The 17,189-nt window shown below is 43.6% G+C and overlaps 1 pseudogene; it reads right to left on the bottom strand.

The window, feature by feature from the left end:
* Positions 1-211: 211 nt before the first annotated feature.
* Positions 212-5,070, bottom strand: LOC135527430 (probable ATP-dependent RNA helicase DDX23; annotated as a pseudogene).
* Positions 5,071-17,189: the final 12,119 nt, after the last annotated feature.

Raw genomic sequence — 17,189 nt, 5'->3', positions numbered from 1 at the left:
TCATGGTTGAATTGCTGCAAAGAAACCACTACTAAAGGACACCAACAAGAAGAACAGACTGGCTTGGGCCAAGAAACACAAGCAATGAACATTAGACCAGTGGAAATCTGTCCTTCGGTCTGATAAGTCCAAATTTGAGATTTTTGGTTCCAACCGCTGTGTCTTTGTGAGACGCAGAGTAGGTGAACGGATGATCTCCGCATGTGTGGTCTTACCTCTTCTCTCCCATGAGCAGGACCTTTTGTTCCACTCTCCCGTGAGTTTTTCTGGCTGAGCCAATATACACCACAGCCGGACGACGCAGGTAATTGCGGGCCAATCGCTCTACCGCTGCAGGCATGGTAGCTGTGAACATGACTGTCTGAAAAAAGAGAGATGTGGATGAAGGAAGGAAGGAAGGAAGGAAGGAAGGAAGGAAGGAAGGAAGGAAGGAAGGAAGGAAGGAAGGAAGGAAGGAAGGAAGGAAGGAAGGAAGGAAGGAAGGAAGGAAGGAAGGAAGGAAGGAAGGAAGGAAGGAAGGAAGGAAGGAAGGAAGGAAGGAAGGGGGAGAGAGAGAGAGAGAGAATCATCTTAAGCTGACATTTTCTTCAGTGTGTGAGTTTCTGTTTAGGCTTCTGTCATCCATACATCACCTACTGTAGCTGAATGTGTGGAACAATCTGTTACCTGTCTGTACTTGTGTTTTCCCATCTCGAAGTTCATCTTCATTTTCTCTGGGTCCTCTGCCTCGTCCGTGTCTGGTTTCTGATTGGTCACAGGGATGTACTCCAGGATAATCTGGACATCAGGCTCGAAGCCCATGTCTATCATGGGGTCAGCCTCGTCCAGTACCACGTAGGTACAGCGGCCCAGGACCAGCTATCTGTTCTCCACTACGTCTATCAGACGACCCGGGGTGGCTATCACTATCTGGAACACACAAACAAAAACATACTTACTCAGACGTCACATGCATGCGTCTTCATATTGGCATTATTATTGTGCATGTGTGTGTGCGCCCGTGTTTTCTAGTGTCTGACCTCGCAGCCCATCCGGAGGCGGAAGCCCTGGTCCTCCCTGGAGATATCTCCAGTGACGGCCACGATCCTCAGAGGTTTACCAAACGTAAGGGTCTCCTCCTCGATCTGCTGGGCCAGCTCACGGGTGGGGGCTAGGATCACTGCATACGGACCCTGGTCCGAGTCCTCCATCCTACATTAACAGGGGAAAGATGAGTTGAGAAGATGTGGTTCAATAGAAGGACATGCAACTCTTCGCAGAGTAGTGAGGGATAACACTCTGGCTGGGGAGGTGGCCTCACCTTTCATCCTTGGGCAGGGTAGTGATCTAGACCAATAGGGGGATGAGGAAAGCAGCTGTTTTACCGCTACCAGTCTCAGCCACGCCGATGATGTCACGATTCTGTAAGCCAATGGGTATAGCTTGTCTCTGGATAGGCGTTGGATCCTGGGTAACAAGGGAAACATTTTAATACAGCAAGTACTGGCTTCAGTGCTGATCAGGGAAAGACCCAAAGGTGGCGTGTGCACACACATCAAATCAAGTTTTATTGGTCACATACACATATTTAGCAGATGTTATTTTGGGTGTAGCAAAATGTTGTGTTCCTAGCTCCAACAGTGCAGTAATATCTAACAATTCACACAAATCTAAAAAGTAAAATAATGGAATTAATATAGAAATATTAGGACGAGCAATGTCAGAGTCCAGAATATAAATACATATATGTATATGGTGGGATGTAGAGACATTGCAGTACATGGATAGAATATGTACTTTGCTGTAGAATACATGGATATATAATAGTATTGTACAGCAATAGTTGAATAGGATGGACTTGACTAGAAAACAGTATATACACGTATGAAATGGATAAAACAGTATGTGAACACTATTAAAGTGACCAGTGTTCTATGTCTACGTACATAGGGCAGCAGTCTAAGGTGCAGGGTTGAGTAACCGGGTGGTAGCCGGCTCGTGGCCGTAACTAGTTCAGGACTGGGTACGTGTGTGTCTGTGTGTGTGCATCTGAAGTCTTCACAGCTGAGCTTGTAGCCACAGTTGTCAATGACCTCCATGATGTGTGGGGGCAGGTTGTACTCCTTCCAATTCCTGATGGGGTGGGGGATCTTGCCACCCTTTGTGGTGATACTGTAATCCTCCCTGAAGATACGCCAGTCCCTGTCCGCCATCTCCTCCAGCTTCTTCTGGGACCAGTGTCTGTCATCCCACCGCTGCTTGGCCTCCTTCTTACGCACCTTCTTCAGCCACACCCTGAGAAGCAGGAGGGGAGGGCAGAGATTAGAGGGTGACAATGAATCGGTTTTAGCTGTTTCTGTAAATTAAAGACATAGATTTGATGTGTTAGAGAGCATGGTAGTTTGTCAGGTGTGTGATTGTGTGTGTGACTCACTCCTCCTGCTCCTCCTCCTCCAGTGTGCGTCTCGTCTCCATCATGTCCACGTAGAAATGTGACTGATCTCTCTTCTGCTGCTTCAGGTCAATACCAGCTATGAAGCCGCGCCCATACAGCTGGACCTGGTGCTTCTCCTTATAACTGAGACAGAGAGGGAGAGAAGTTGGAGAGAGAGAAGAGAGCAGTTGAAAGACAAATATCTATTTAAGGAGCAAAATGATTAAAGGTTGTAACAAGGTGTTACCCCACCATGGACATAACCAAAGAAGGATACCTATAACACCATGTTTGTGAAACTGTGACTTTATCGTCCCAGCGTTTATATGCAGAATCACATGGGGTTGTAGTCGATAGAAGTGTCTTCAGAGGCGTCCCACTCAAAGACAAACTTTCTGTCGTTCAGGTGGCGTGTCCGCCGGCGCTTCTTAGTCCCGCTCCTGGTTGGACAGAGACAGACAGATGTGAGAAGGCATAGTACACCTGCTCAAACACTTAGTTCAACTAACCATATCAAAGCTCGTGATCAGAGAATCCCCACTGAGAATGAGTTTTAGTCCCGGGTCGTATTCACTAGGCACCCAACACATGAAAAAAGACAAACAGGGTGGGACTACATTACATTGTTCAATAAGAAACTTTGTTTTAATGTTTTGTTGCAAAATGTTTTGCTAGTGTGCACGAATGAATACAACATAGAAATGGGCTTAGCCGGTGTTCCTGAAGCCGGCCCAAGGTAGAACCTCAATCTCTAGACTAACCTTGATGGCCTGGAGCTCCTTGCCCTTATCCTTCTCCTCTTTGATCTTCTGTCTTCCGTCGTCCGCTTGATCCCCATTGTTCTCACGCTCCATCCTCTCTCTCCGTTCTCGTCTGTCCCTTTCCTGGGGGTCCTCTGGGAAACGGACAGACAAACCTCTGGGCTCACAATAAGTGTCAAACAGTATGATACCAGAGACCTATGCTGTGTTCAGTGGGGTGCAACATTACTGATCGTTCAGATAGAAATACATGTAGAATAGACATGCTTCTCTGTCATGTAGAATAGAAAATCATTTAAGCTCTTTTGAAGACATTTCTGTCAGCAACTTTCAGAATGTTGCAACCTGATTTTCCACCTCCCACTCCCCCATCACCTTCCTCCTGACTAACCACAAGCCCCTCCTACTCACCCATCACCTTCCTCCTGACTAACCCCAAGCCCCTCCTACTCACCCATCACCTTCCTTCTGACTAACCCCAAGCCCCTCCTACTCACCCATCACCTTCCTCCTGACTAACCCCAAGCCCCTCCTACTCACCCATCATCTTCCTCCTGACTAACCCCAAGCCCCTCCTACTCACCCATCACCTTCCTCCTGACTAACCCCAAGCCCCTCCTACTCACCCATCATCTTCCTCCCGATGTCCTGGAAAATCCTCCTCTTTTTCCTGTCCTCATGGATAGTGTTCTTCCTCTCCTCAGTCTGCTGCTGCCTCCTTTTCAGAGCCTCCGCCCCACGCTCTGCCTTGGACAGGAACTTGAGCTGAGAGAAAAAAAGAAAGAGGGGGAAAGAAATTAAGGGGAAGAGGTTTTAAACTACAAACATTCACATTTTGTGTGGAGAAACATACCTTAAGATTCTTGATTGTTACACTCCCATCTTGCTCCTCACTGCAACACCAAACACAGAGACTACTAAATGGGCACACTTATGGTCTCACCTTCGCCTCCTCCTCCGCTTTCTTCTTGGCTAGAAGCTCTTCTAGAGAAAGTGGCTGTACCTAAAAGAGAGTCACCATCACAACTCAAGATACATAACTAAGTGGTAGCTAGCTTGGCTTTGGAGAGACTATTCCCTTGTCTAACCTTTCCTTTCTTCTTTTTCCTCTTTTTTTCAAATCCTTCTCACTCTTTATCCTGTCCTTGGACTTGGGGGAGACGCTTCTGTAAGGAGAAGCAACCACTCAAGTTGAAAAGGTAAAGAAAAAGGCTCTGATAACGGCTCTGCATATGATGTGAGGGATGTTTTAAGACACAAAGTGGGCGTGTTCCAGATACACACATTCTGCTGAGAATATTAGATCTTTATAACGCCTACAGAAGTTAACGTCTCTGGGTGATCTTGTAATCCGCTCAGGCCTGCACCCAATAGTCACCCTGTGACTTAAACAGCAGTCTGACTCAAGCCTACACACCTGGATTTCTTACTGTGGTCTTTGTCTCTGCGGTGAATGTCCTTGCGACCCCTCTCGCTGTCCTTGTCCCGGTCACGCTCCTTCTCGCTCTCCTTGTCCTTCAGATGGCGATCTTTGGAGGGGAAATAAAGGTCAGATACATAGAAATATTACCAACTTGTGGTACACATTTTTAGAAACCCACTGGACACCTTTCACATACAGTGGGAAGATACCAGATACCAGATATAGTTGACCGTTTTTCAAGCCATATCGTGGTGAATATCTACTCACTTCAACCAAAAGGTTTCCGGTCCATGGACGGGGAGCCTTTGCATTTCCGCTCCTTATCCTTGACTCCTGAGGTCTCTGCTGCATGGTTCTTGTGAGGACAGAAGGAGTTCTGAGTTGTATGTTGTGTATTAGGTCACCAACCCCCATGAACTTATTGTCTTCCTTTAATCGATTTCATGTCCGACATCTAATGGTGTTACCATCATCCTATCAACTAGCTAATCATCAAATACAATGATAATTTTAGTAAAGTGTTTAGTGATGGAATAAATCACACTCCACGACTAGCCCTAGATCATGACTCTCAGCTCCATTACATTACACATACGAGTCATTGGACAAAGGAGTCTTCTGTATGGAGTTATGTTAAAGCCGTGACGCTTGGTCTGAACAGTAACACGCATCGCTTGTGATATGGTTTTGAAAGCATAAGGGACCTTGTCTTTCATATTGGCTAGAAATTATTTCCAAAAAAACAAAAGGTTAAATTGATACACAGCTGTATAGGGTTAGGGTTCACACACGGCCATATTTATATACTGCAGCGCTTGTTTAGGGAAAACTGACGTAAGACCGTGTGGACTATCTGTGTTAATTAGCTATACGCGTCTCCGAACACCTGTGTGTAAACGGAAGAGACGCCACAAGCACGTTGTGACTGAAAAATACTGCCGGCTGCAACGGTTTTATAACAGTGTACACAGTAAGTGTGTATTTTGTATTTGTGAAAATACTTTTGTGATATGAAAGTAGATGGATTTGTTTCTAGAACCGTAGAACAATTGAGAATCGGTTCACGTTTAGATGGGATTTTTTGGCTTCCAGAGCTAATTGAGCCTTTAAACAGAACATGTGGCGAAGGTCCTTGGACTAAAGTAATTTTAGAGAGACTCCTTTAGTCCAATATTGGGCTCTTCATAACTATACTGAACAAAAATGTAATCGCAACATGCAACAATTTCAACATTTTTACTGAGTTACAGTTTATACGACGCCACAGGAAATTGACAGCGGATTCAGAGTTTGGGAATTGTAGTTTCTGAGTTTAGCGCACAGGTGTAAAATAACCGGGGTCGTTGAACAGTAGTTTAAAATTTCAATGTCGCATGCACAAGTACAAGTACAGTGAAATGCCTTTCTTGCAACAATGCAATCAATAACAATATTACTAGAAAAAAAAACATGAGAAATAAGAATAATAAATACACAATAAAGTAAGTAGGTAAGCATACTATTTACAGGAAATATTTAAAAAGTCAGTTCCAATACCATATTTACATGGGAAAGGATACTGGAGTGATGGAGTTAGATACAAAAGTTTGGAGTCACTTTGAAATGTGCTTGTTTTGTCACCTCTTCACTGTTAACGCTGCAACTGATGTTTTGCAGGTAGTATTTAATGAAGCTGCCAGTTGAAGAGGCATCTGTTTCTCAAACTAGACACTAATGTATTTGTCCTCTGGCTCAGTTGTGCACCGGGGCCTCCCACTCCTCTTTCTATTCTGGTTTGGGCCAGTTTGCGCTGTTCTGTGAAGGTGTGGTACAAGATCTTCAGTTTCTTGGCAATTTATCACATGGAATAGCCTTCATTTCTCAGAACAAGAATAGACTGACGAGTTTCAGAAGAAAGTTATTTGTTTCTGGCCATTTTGAGCCTGTAATCGAACCCACAAATGATGATGCTCCAGAAAATCAACTAGTCTAAAGAGGGCCAGTTTTATTGCTTGCTTAATCAGAACAACACTTTTCAGTTGTGCTAACATAATTGCAAAAGGGTTTTCTAATGATCAATTAGCCTTTTAAAATGATAAACTTGGATTAGCTAACACAACGGCCATTGGAACACAGGTGTGATGGTTACTGAAAATGGGCCTTTGTAAGTCTATGTAGATATTCCATAAAAAAATCAGCCGTTCCCAGCTACAATAGTAATTTACAACATTAACAATGTCCACACTGTATTTCTGATCAATTTGATGTTATTTTAATGGACAAAAATATAGTGCAAGTATTTAAAGAAAAGGTCAATAAATATACAAGGTCTCTGTCCATGTAGCTATTTTGTTCGATATTTTTCAGTCATATTGCTTGGGAATAAAAGCTGCTCAAAAGCCTGTTGGTGTCATACTTGATGCACTGGTACCTCTTGCCATGTGGCAAGAGAAAAAAATAAGTCTTTGGCTTGGGTGGTTTAGGTCTTTGAAGTTTTTCCGGGTCTTTCTTCCACAACGCCTGAATATCGAGTGCGGTGCTATTGCCGTACCAAGCAGTGATGCAGTCAGTCAATATGCTCTCATTGGTACAGCTGTATAAACTTTTCATGATTTGAGGGCCCATGCCAAACTGTTTCAACCTCATGAGAGGAAAGAGGTACTGTCGCGCCTTCTTCACGACTGCTTTGTGTGTTTGGACCATTTTAAGTCTTTAGTGATTTGGACACCAAGGAACTTGAAGCTGTCTACCTGCTCCACTGCCGCCCGTTAATGTGAACATTTGGCGTGCCCTTTCCTGTAGTCCATGATCAGTTCCTTGGTCTTGCTGATGTTGAGGGAGAGGTTTTTCCTCCGGCACTACACTGCCAGGTCAGTGGTTTCAGCATTGTGTTAAAACCATTTTCATTACACCTCCCCAGAAACACTGGTACAAGATAAGTAAGAATTTCACTGTAAGGTCTACCTGTTGTATTTGGCGCACGTGACAAATAAATGTTGATTTGATTTGATCATGGCCTGCATGGTAAATCATTGAGCTGTTATGCACTTTTGAAACACAAGGTGGCAAACTTGCTTAAATATGTTTTCAACCAGACATCAGAAACTGCTCTTGTCTGTTGCTCTCTGATATATACAGTCAAGTAAACGATGTAGTGGCCCATGTAAACAACCTCACATAGCCTATGGATACAGTAGGCCAGATATAAAGAGTTTTACACATGTATTAATTGAAGATCCCCAAGAGAATAATTCTTGTATTATGAGATGCAGCCTGTTCGGCCCCCAGATTGCTTTGTTAATCCCTGGTCTGCCATCTAAATGGAACAAACAGTACATGGAGTCTGAGTCTTGAGCAATTTTTAGCAAATTGGTATGTAAACACTCTCACAACTAACTTGAAGATTTCATTATTTTTAGGTAATGGGTGTGATATGTGTTCAATGGTTTGATAATCTGTGTTTCCCTTCCTTTGAGAGAGGAACACTCCCTTTGAGTAGTCTTATTACAATGCTCTGGAGAACAGAACGGAAACATTCTATCAATAGAACATCAATTAATTAGGCCTACGTTGGTTGGAATTCATTTGTGGCATTCCCCTTCTATATTTCTCTGCCTTTGGTAACAATGAAAGAAAAGGAAATCGCCACCTAACTGTGTATCGCCTAATATTGGAAGGGCTTCTAGCTCCCCATTCATGTGCAATATCAGGAAACAGGTAGGTGGTAGAGACAGATGGAGGGTGAGGGAAATAGAGACAGCCCAGCTCTATTTTGCCAAGTGAGATTTAATCAGCCCTCTGTTAGTGTAGAGCCTGTAGATCTGGTTCCAGTCAGTGAATGGCAGGGTTTCTCTCAGAACCAATTCATGCTTGGCTGCCGCTCACCTCTCCCCCATTTGTCCTTGGAGTTATTGTTCCCGCTTTACCCTCACTGTACAGTCCCTTGCAGCCGCCACGAGAATCATGGGACCTCCTCTCCCTATCTCACTAAAAGCCACATGTCCCATTCCCCCCACCACCACCCTCTGCCTACTGTCTCTGCACTGTAGTCAGCAGATTTTAAAAAGAGAATGGCTCTCTCTGTGATTGAGTGTAATTTTATCTGGATGAACTGATTGAGGGATGATTTGTTGTATCTGCCATTTGGATCCACAATCCCACAGCCACTCCCACATAGGACACACACACAAGCAGGCAGGAACAGCAAGGCATAGTAGAGAGCTACTACAAAATTAGTATAGGTGACAGTAAATTGATGGCTTTTGCAGGGTTTGTCAGAGTATCAATGTCACTGTACTGTAACACTCTTCCTATCAGGCCTCTCAAAATGTACTATAGTCTGTGCAAGGGAAACACAGAGTTTGGAGACATCCTCGCCAGGCACTGAGATGAGAGAGGAGCTGATTCTTATTCTGGGCCTGTATTTGGCTCCAGGGGAGGTTGAGAGAGAGGTGTGGAGCAGCTATGGTGGGGAAACTATATCAGCATGGAGGCAGATCAAAGTTGATGCTAACCAGGGGTGAAACTGACAAATACAAAGGGTGAATTATACAATGGTTGTTCACTAGGTTGCATAGTAGCGGTGGATCCTGTTATGAATTTGGGGTAAGGCGGTTAATGAGAATCTTTCTCTCTTTGAATTTTGTTTAGTCTTTTCTCATCTGTGGACAAAAGAGGAGAAGTAATAAAAGGTGAAAATGAGGCACAAGGGTAGACGGGGTTAATACTGTATCTCCACATTCATACACAGCTTCAGTGTCACTGTTGTAAAACAAAGCTATGTACATCTACCAAATGCTATGTATTGAAATTTGAAGTGTAATGGGATATAGGCTCTGTAGGTAGTGACAAAAGACATCTCAAGGTGAAGGATTTCCTCACAAAAGAATGTATGGACACATCAAGGTCAACGACATGATTGTGCATTTTTTGGTGTATGAAAAACCTCAGCAGACAGTTCACAAACACACACACATTTTATGCAATCCTACTGTTGCTATGACTACCTAGTTCTTGCCACAAAATACATTCTCTGACAAAGAGAGATTTGAGAGAAAATGTCATGTTCTTTGCTTGCTCCTGACTAAATCATAATAAGTACGGAGTGAAAATTAAATAAAGTCTCCCACAAGCTATATTATCAACCTGATACCGTGTGTTCTTACTGGATAGATGTTCCTTCCTGCTTCTCCTGTGTGAGGAAGGAATGCCTCATTCCCAGAGAAATGTCCAGAGGTCATACATCTTGGCAGAGGGCTCTGTCTTTTTCAAGGGCATATAATCATCAAACAGCAGAGTGGACAATTTGTTGTGCAGTGTACACTCTTGGCATCCAATAGCTACAGGGTAGCTACAGTTGTCTGTTCCACAGTATGTATTGTATGCTTTAGTGAGTAGCCAACACAATAACTGGCATGAACTGGATAGCACACAGGTGACTCACCATGAATATTCGAATGCGATTGGGAATTCTAACTCACCTAATTAGCTTCTGTTTATCCAGAAAGCTTAATTCACCTCTGTTATGGTACATGGTCTGCCTTGTGGGATCATTGGTCATTTTGCAGGATCGTTCGGTGCATTAGTTCGGTGCACGTCAATACTATAGGCTTTTGAACCAGAGGACATCAATGATTGGTTGTATAGGGCGATGTAGTGTTGATTAGTGTTAAATGTTGGTTGCAAAATCATTCAATAGTTTCATTTTTTTTTGGTACTTTGAAATGCACACATGGTGGATTGCTGATCTATCCATTTGAACCTATGCACACCTTCGTCTTGATTCAAGGGAATGCAGGAAAGATAAGCCATGCTATTGTTTAAGGGAAATTAGGACTATGATGCAAACTAGACAAAACAAAACCTGCAATCAGAAGATGAGCCACAGTTACTTAACCTGACCTCCATATATCTATACACCTCAAACCTCAAACATCAACATCAACCTCCTGCCCTTATTCCTTTCCCACATACAAAACCCCCCACCCCCTACACACCCAGTGCTCCAACCCCCACCCCTTATACTCCGATGCCAAGCTTGGTTGTCTAATTAAACGGCTAAATAAGTGCATTCACTGTGAACATGCTTGCGGGGCTTGCCAAACTGGGGGAGGGGGAGGATGGAAAGGTGATGGGGGGCAGGATGGGTAAACTTATGGGGTCTCTGTAGTAGGGCAGAGAGAGAGGGTTTGCCTGTGGGTCACATAGGAGGACATCAATCCAGCAGACGTGAACAGAGTGCAGGCATGTGTGAGCCAACAGGGCCACTGCTGCTCACCTATGTCGGCTACACATGGGAATGGGAGATATGCGGAGTACACAGCATAAACTGCTTAGTAGTATACACAGGACAGAGATGCACACACACATGCAAACAGATTAAAGGAACCCCGTAGGACTGAACGTACAAACACATGGGTACGAGACAATGATGCAGGGTTCAGGCCATAGCACACATTCTAATAACCACTATTGCTAACTCTCATCCCACTGCTCCAATTACTATCACCATAATATAGCTAACGATGAGCAGTACAAGATCAACCAGACAGAGAAGAATGGTTGAATAATAAGAGCATGGCAATAATAGAAGTGATGTACTGTCAGTGGATGACATTTGACCATAAATGCTGTTCAAATTTGGTTTGATTGTGATAATATTAAGTATGCTAATATCGTTGAATATAGTTCATATTTAAATGTCTCTGTCCTGCGGGTGCGGGGCCTACAGAAAATCCTTGGTGTATGTGGACTGGGGAAGTCTATGTGCTTCATTGGGCAGCCCAGAGCACACAGCCATGCACAGACTGATGCTACAGGGCTGCCTGATCTCATTACATCAAAATAGCTCTGGATTGAGAAATCAAACAGATATCTATGGGATGTCATGACAGAGGTTCACTTAGATGAAGTCCTATGTGATTCTAGAAGGTGAGCACCCCTCTTTATTTCTTGTTACGCTTCTGTGTGTCGCTCCATCTTACTAGCTGTGGATATTAAATTGGTGTAGACAAGCAGACCTGCACACACGCAAACATGTAGATACAAATCAACAGACATACAGATGTAGAAATAAACAAACAGACACATGCAGACAAACAAACACACACACACACACACACACATAGATGAAGCAGGGAGAAATAGGCAGACACCAAATGACACATACACAAACATACTATGTGCATGCACGCATGCACATACACATTCACACGCATACACACACATACACATTAGGATGGAAACATGGTGAGACAGATGCTCAGAGGGTACAGACACAAACGTCAGTTCCCCCTCCTCGCTCTACTGAGCCTGTGTCATAGAGACCCATTTCGGAGACAGGAGTTATGGCATTGTCACAGCGGCCGCAGTAGCGCTTGCTCAGGGGGAGGCTTTGTGTGTGTGTGTGTGTGTCTCACTGGGTGCAGACAGCTCATCAGTAATCAGGCAGCATAGCTCTGACTCCCCTTCCTTGCCCCCTTTCCTGCCGTCTCTGTGCCATGTCTGATAGAGGCGGTGTGTGTGTGTGTGTGTGGGAGGCAATGTCTGATAGATGATGTACTTATTTGGTAAAGAGCAACACTGCAGATCGGCCATTTTCCCAGGCTAATAGTTGAACCCCCATCGGGTCCCAAGAGGATTTCAGACCACTGGGGTTGAACTCTCCCCCTAAATCACCCTCTCTGTGGCTCCTAATTCCCCAACCTCGGCTACCCTCTCATTGCCCCACTCCTCCCCAGGCCCTTCTCTTCCATCCACAAGGGGAATATAATAAATTGCATATTTATGGTAATGACATCTGGGCCTTTCTCCAATGTATTTCAAATGACAGGTTTCCAAAGTGTGCTAGAAAAAAAATACAAATAAACAAATGTGTTTATGTTAGGATTTTTTGTAATCTTTGATGTTTGGTTTTGTACTAATTAATCTCGAATAAATCCTTTTGGGAACTTCTTCCACAACAAATTAAAGATACTGTATTTGGATCCAAACATATTGTACAGCAAAAACAACTGTGAAAACAAAATGGCCTCCTTAAACGGCTGCAGTCTATAGCCAAAGAGCTTGGCCTGGGCTGTGCCAAAACACCATTTACCAATTCACAATAGCTACGCACGCCCTGGAGCAACCTGTCGTGGCTCATTGGCTAAATTAACTTGCGGTGTCTGGCCAGAGGTTTGCTTAATTTGCCAGGACTCCTGGCTTATGCTGGGCATTTATTTTCAACCTTGCGTGCATGTGTGCAAGTGTGCATGCGTTTGTGGTAAGCCTGTACTGCAGACAGACAGACAGAGACAGCAAATCTTTGGTGAATCACCACAAACACCCTATCTTCACCACTCTGCCCATTAGCATTTTAGATCATTTATACTGTAAAAAAAATACAAAACTTGCAGTTTATCCATGAATCATTGCCAGGATATGGCAGGGGAGGAGATCTGTCATAGATTGTCAACAGGAAAGTGTTTCTCCCCTTGGCCTCTTTCTGCTGACTTTCCCTGTGTCTCAGATATCCCCACAGGCACAGACACCACCCCAGCTCAGATGCTCTCTGAGCCTGGACAGATGTGTCTCTGCCCCCTTTATTACTGTGTGTGTGTGTGTGTGTGTGTGTGTGTGTGTGTGTGTGTGTGTGTGTGTGTGTGTGTGTGTGTGTGTGTGTGTGTGTGTGTGTGTGTGTGTGTGTCACTTAGGATTACATTGTCTGTCTCGGATAAGCTCAGGAATCTAAAACTCTCAGCTGCTCCTGTGTGAATATACTGTATCATCATGGCACAGAGAGGGACAGCATGACACAGGCAGAGATACAGAGGTGGACAAAGATCATGAGAAGGAAAGATTTAAATACAGAAGGGGGTGGAGAAGAGGGGAGAGAGAAAGAGAGAGAGAGAGAGAGAGAGACCCAAAAAGTGCTGTGGTGTTGATGGTATCCTCAATGAAATTATAAAATATACCGACCACAAATACCGATTGTCTATACTTAAACTCTCTAACATCATCCTTAGCTCTGGCATCTTCCCCAATATTTGGAACCAAGGACTTATCAACCCAATCCACAAAAGTGGAGCCAAATTTGACCCCAATAACTACCATGGGATATGCATTAACAGCAACCTTGGTAAAATCCTCTGCATTATCATTAACAGCAGACTAGTTCATTTCCTCAGTGAAAACAATGTACTGAGCAAATGTAAAATTGGCTTTTTACCAAATTACGTCAAAAACATATGACATTATGAAATCCATGTACACAAACACACACATTTCTTCCCACAGACAGGGCCGTGGGGTGAGAAAGGGATGCAGCTTAAGCCCCACCCTCTTCAACATATATACCAACAAATTAGCGAGGGGACGAGAACAGTCTGTAGCACCCGGCCTCACCCTACTAGAATCTGAAGTCAAATGTCTACTGTTTGCTGATGATCTGGTGCTTCTGTCACCAACCAAGGAGGGCCTACAGCAGCACCTAGATTTTCTGCACAGATTCTGTCAGACCTGGGCCCTGACAGTACATTTCAGTAAAACAAAAAATAATGGTGTTCCAAAAAAGGTCCAGTCACCAGGACCACAAATACAAATTCTTTCTAGACACCGTTGCCCTAGAGAACACAAAAAAACGATTAGGATCTGGCTAAAAATACTTGAATCAGTTATAGAGCCTGTTGCACTTCATGGTTGTGAGGTCTGGGGTCCGCTCACCAACCACAAATTCACAAAATGGGACAAATACCAAATTGAGACTCTGCATGCAGAATTCTGCAAAAATATCCTATGTGTACAACGTAAAACACCAAATAATGCATGCAGAGCAGAATTTGGCCGATACCCGCTAATGATCAAAATCCAGAAAAGAGACGTTAAATTCTACAACCACCTAAAAGGAAGTGATTCCCAAACCTTCCATAACAAAGCCATCACCTACAGAGAGATGAACCTGGAGAAGAGTCCCCGAAGAAAGCTGGTCCTGTGGCTCTGTTCACAAGCACAAACAGATCCCACAGAGCACCAGGACAGCAACACAATTAGACCCAACCAAGTCATGAGAAAACAAAGATAATTACTTGACACATTGGAAAGAATTAACAAAACATAACATACTACAATGCTATTTGGCCCTAAACAGAGAGTACACAGTGGCAGAATACCTGACCACTTTGACTGACCCAAACTTAAGGAAAGCTTTGACTATGTACAGACTCAGTAAACCTTAGCCTTGCTATTGAGAAAGGCCGCCATAGGCAGACCTGGCTCTCAAGAGAAGACAGGCCAAGTGCACAATACCCACAAAATCAGGTGGAAACTGAGCTGCACTTCCTAACCTCCTGCCAAATGTATGGCCATATTAAAGACACATATTTCCCTCAGATTACACAGATCCACAAAGAATTCGAAAACAAACTCAATGTTGATAAACTCCCGTATCCACTGGGTGAAATACCACAGTGTGCCATCACAGCAGCAATATTTGTGACCTGTTGCCACAAGAAAAGGCCAACCAGTGAAGAACAAACACCATTGTAAATACAACCCATATTTATGTTTATTTATTTTCCCTTTTGTACTTTAACTCTTTGCATATTGTTACAACACTGTATATAGACATAATATGACATTTCAAATGTCTGTATTCTTTCGGAACTTCTGTGAGTGTCATGTTTACTGTTAATTTGTATTGTTTATTTCACTTTTGTTTCTTATCTACTTCACTTGCTTTGGCAATGTCAACATACGTTTCCCATGCCAAAAAGCCCTTAAATTGAATTGAATTGAGTGAGAGAAAAGGAGAGCAAGAGAGAGAGAGAGGGCATGAGCGAGTGAGCGAGAGAGCTGGTCAGGGCAGTTCAGAGATGCTTGGATGGTTTTTAGTGCTGGCACTGCCCAATAGGTCACTTCTTCTGTGGGCATTACCACAGGGTGTCACACCCTGATCTGTTTCACCTGTCTTTGTGATTGTCACCACCCCCCTCCAGGTGTTGCCCATCTTCCCCATTATGCCCTGTGTATTTATACCTGTGTTCTCTGTTTGTCTGTTGCCAGTTCGGCTTGTTTGTCAAGTCAACCAGGGGTTTTTCTCAGCTCCTGCTTTTCCCAGTCAAGCTTTTTCCTCGCCCCCCTGAACCTTGCCTGTCACAACTCTGAGGCTGCCTGCCTTACCACCCTGCCTGCCCCAGAGCCTGCCTGCCGACCTGTACCTTTGCCCAAACTCTGGATTATTGACCTCTGCCTAGCCTGAGCCTGCCTGCCGTCCGGTACCGTTGCCCTACCTTTACTGACCCCTGCCTGCCTTGACCTGTCTATTTCCTGCCCCTGTTGGATTATTAAACCATTGTTAATTTGACGTTGTCTGCATCTGGGGCTTACCTTCATACTTAATACAGATTATGGTACATGACTAAAATACCCAACCCCCTCCTCCAGAGGCATCACCTAGGGTGAGTGTGCGTGTATGTTTTGGGGGAGGGGTGTCCCCAAGGCTATATTCACGCTTCAGTTGCATGTGTCCAGTCTGTTTCTGACAGAAATATCAGCTATACACATGTTGTTTACGTTTAGTCTCCACCATTTCAATTTTCAAATAATGTTCTGCTGTTGAATCATAGCAGTAGACTCAACAGCCAAACATACAGAAGCAGATTATTATGTTGTACCCTTGAACCAGGGATAAAAGAACCATGTCAGGCTTCTTCGAAGACAAACCTCACAATGAGCTACAGTATATCATCGATTCTACGTTCTTTCACTGTAAGAACATTTATGCAAGCTTTGTTGATTCAACACCACTTTGATATCATTTAAAGACACACAATGAATAACTGCAATTTAGCCTACATCATAGCTCAAAGTAAAGTTGAAATACAACGCACCAATATACTTTTCTATTTACCAAACCTCATGTTACTAAGCTGCAATCTTACTTAGGGCAGCTACAGTATGTCTGCCATCACAGTATAGCAGAGCATTTAGTGAAGAGATTTCACTGCAGATGGATGTGCTGCAGTAATGTAATAACCCTCCCTGTCAACATTCTAAGGGGCAAATTATGTCTTTCTGAGCTTATAATGATTAAAATTGAGCATTTAATGTCGACTAAATTACAACATCCCTCAGCAATTTGATCAATTATGCTCTGGTATCATAAGACTGATCTGTCTTGTCCTAGTATGTGTGTATCACCCATTATCAATATCTCAGTCTGTCCCAAGGTAAGAGGTAATCTATATCTGTGAACGGCTCTTAACTCTCAAGTTATTCTATATGGCTCACATTTTACTGCAACATTTTCAATAACTTCAACCAACCAAGTATGTACAGTACTCATCATAATGCTTGGTAAAGCAGGGTATTTAAACCAAATACTCCTCTACAGAAGTTAGATAAGAGCTTGATGAGTTGGTAGTGCTGCTAGGGCCCTAGAGTGTCCCTCATCACAGGGAGTGTGGTTGTGCTATTGAGGGTGAAGCCATCTGTTTAAGTTTCATACTGTACGTTGATCACACTTTAAGTCACCTTCATATGTTAATGCCTCATAAACATTCACAACTTATAGATGTTACTTTTCCCCTTATGGACCACCAAACCTGTACTCCACAAAAACTCAGACATCTGAGAA

Source organism: Oncorhynchus masou, chromosome 33 (genome assembly GCF_036934945.1).
Source record: "Oncorhynchus masou masou isolate Uvic2021 chromosome 33, UVic_Omas_1.1, whole genome shotgun sequence".
NCBI classification, from domain to species: Eukaryota; Metazoa; Chordata; class Actinopteri; order Salmoniformes; family Salmonidae; genus Oncorhynchus; species Oncorhynchus masou.
The sequence above is the reverse complement of the archived record's forward strand: the minus strand, read 5'-3'. Positions and strand labels throughout refer to the sequence as shown.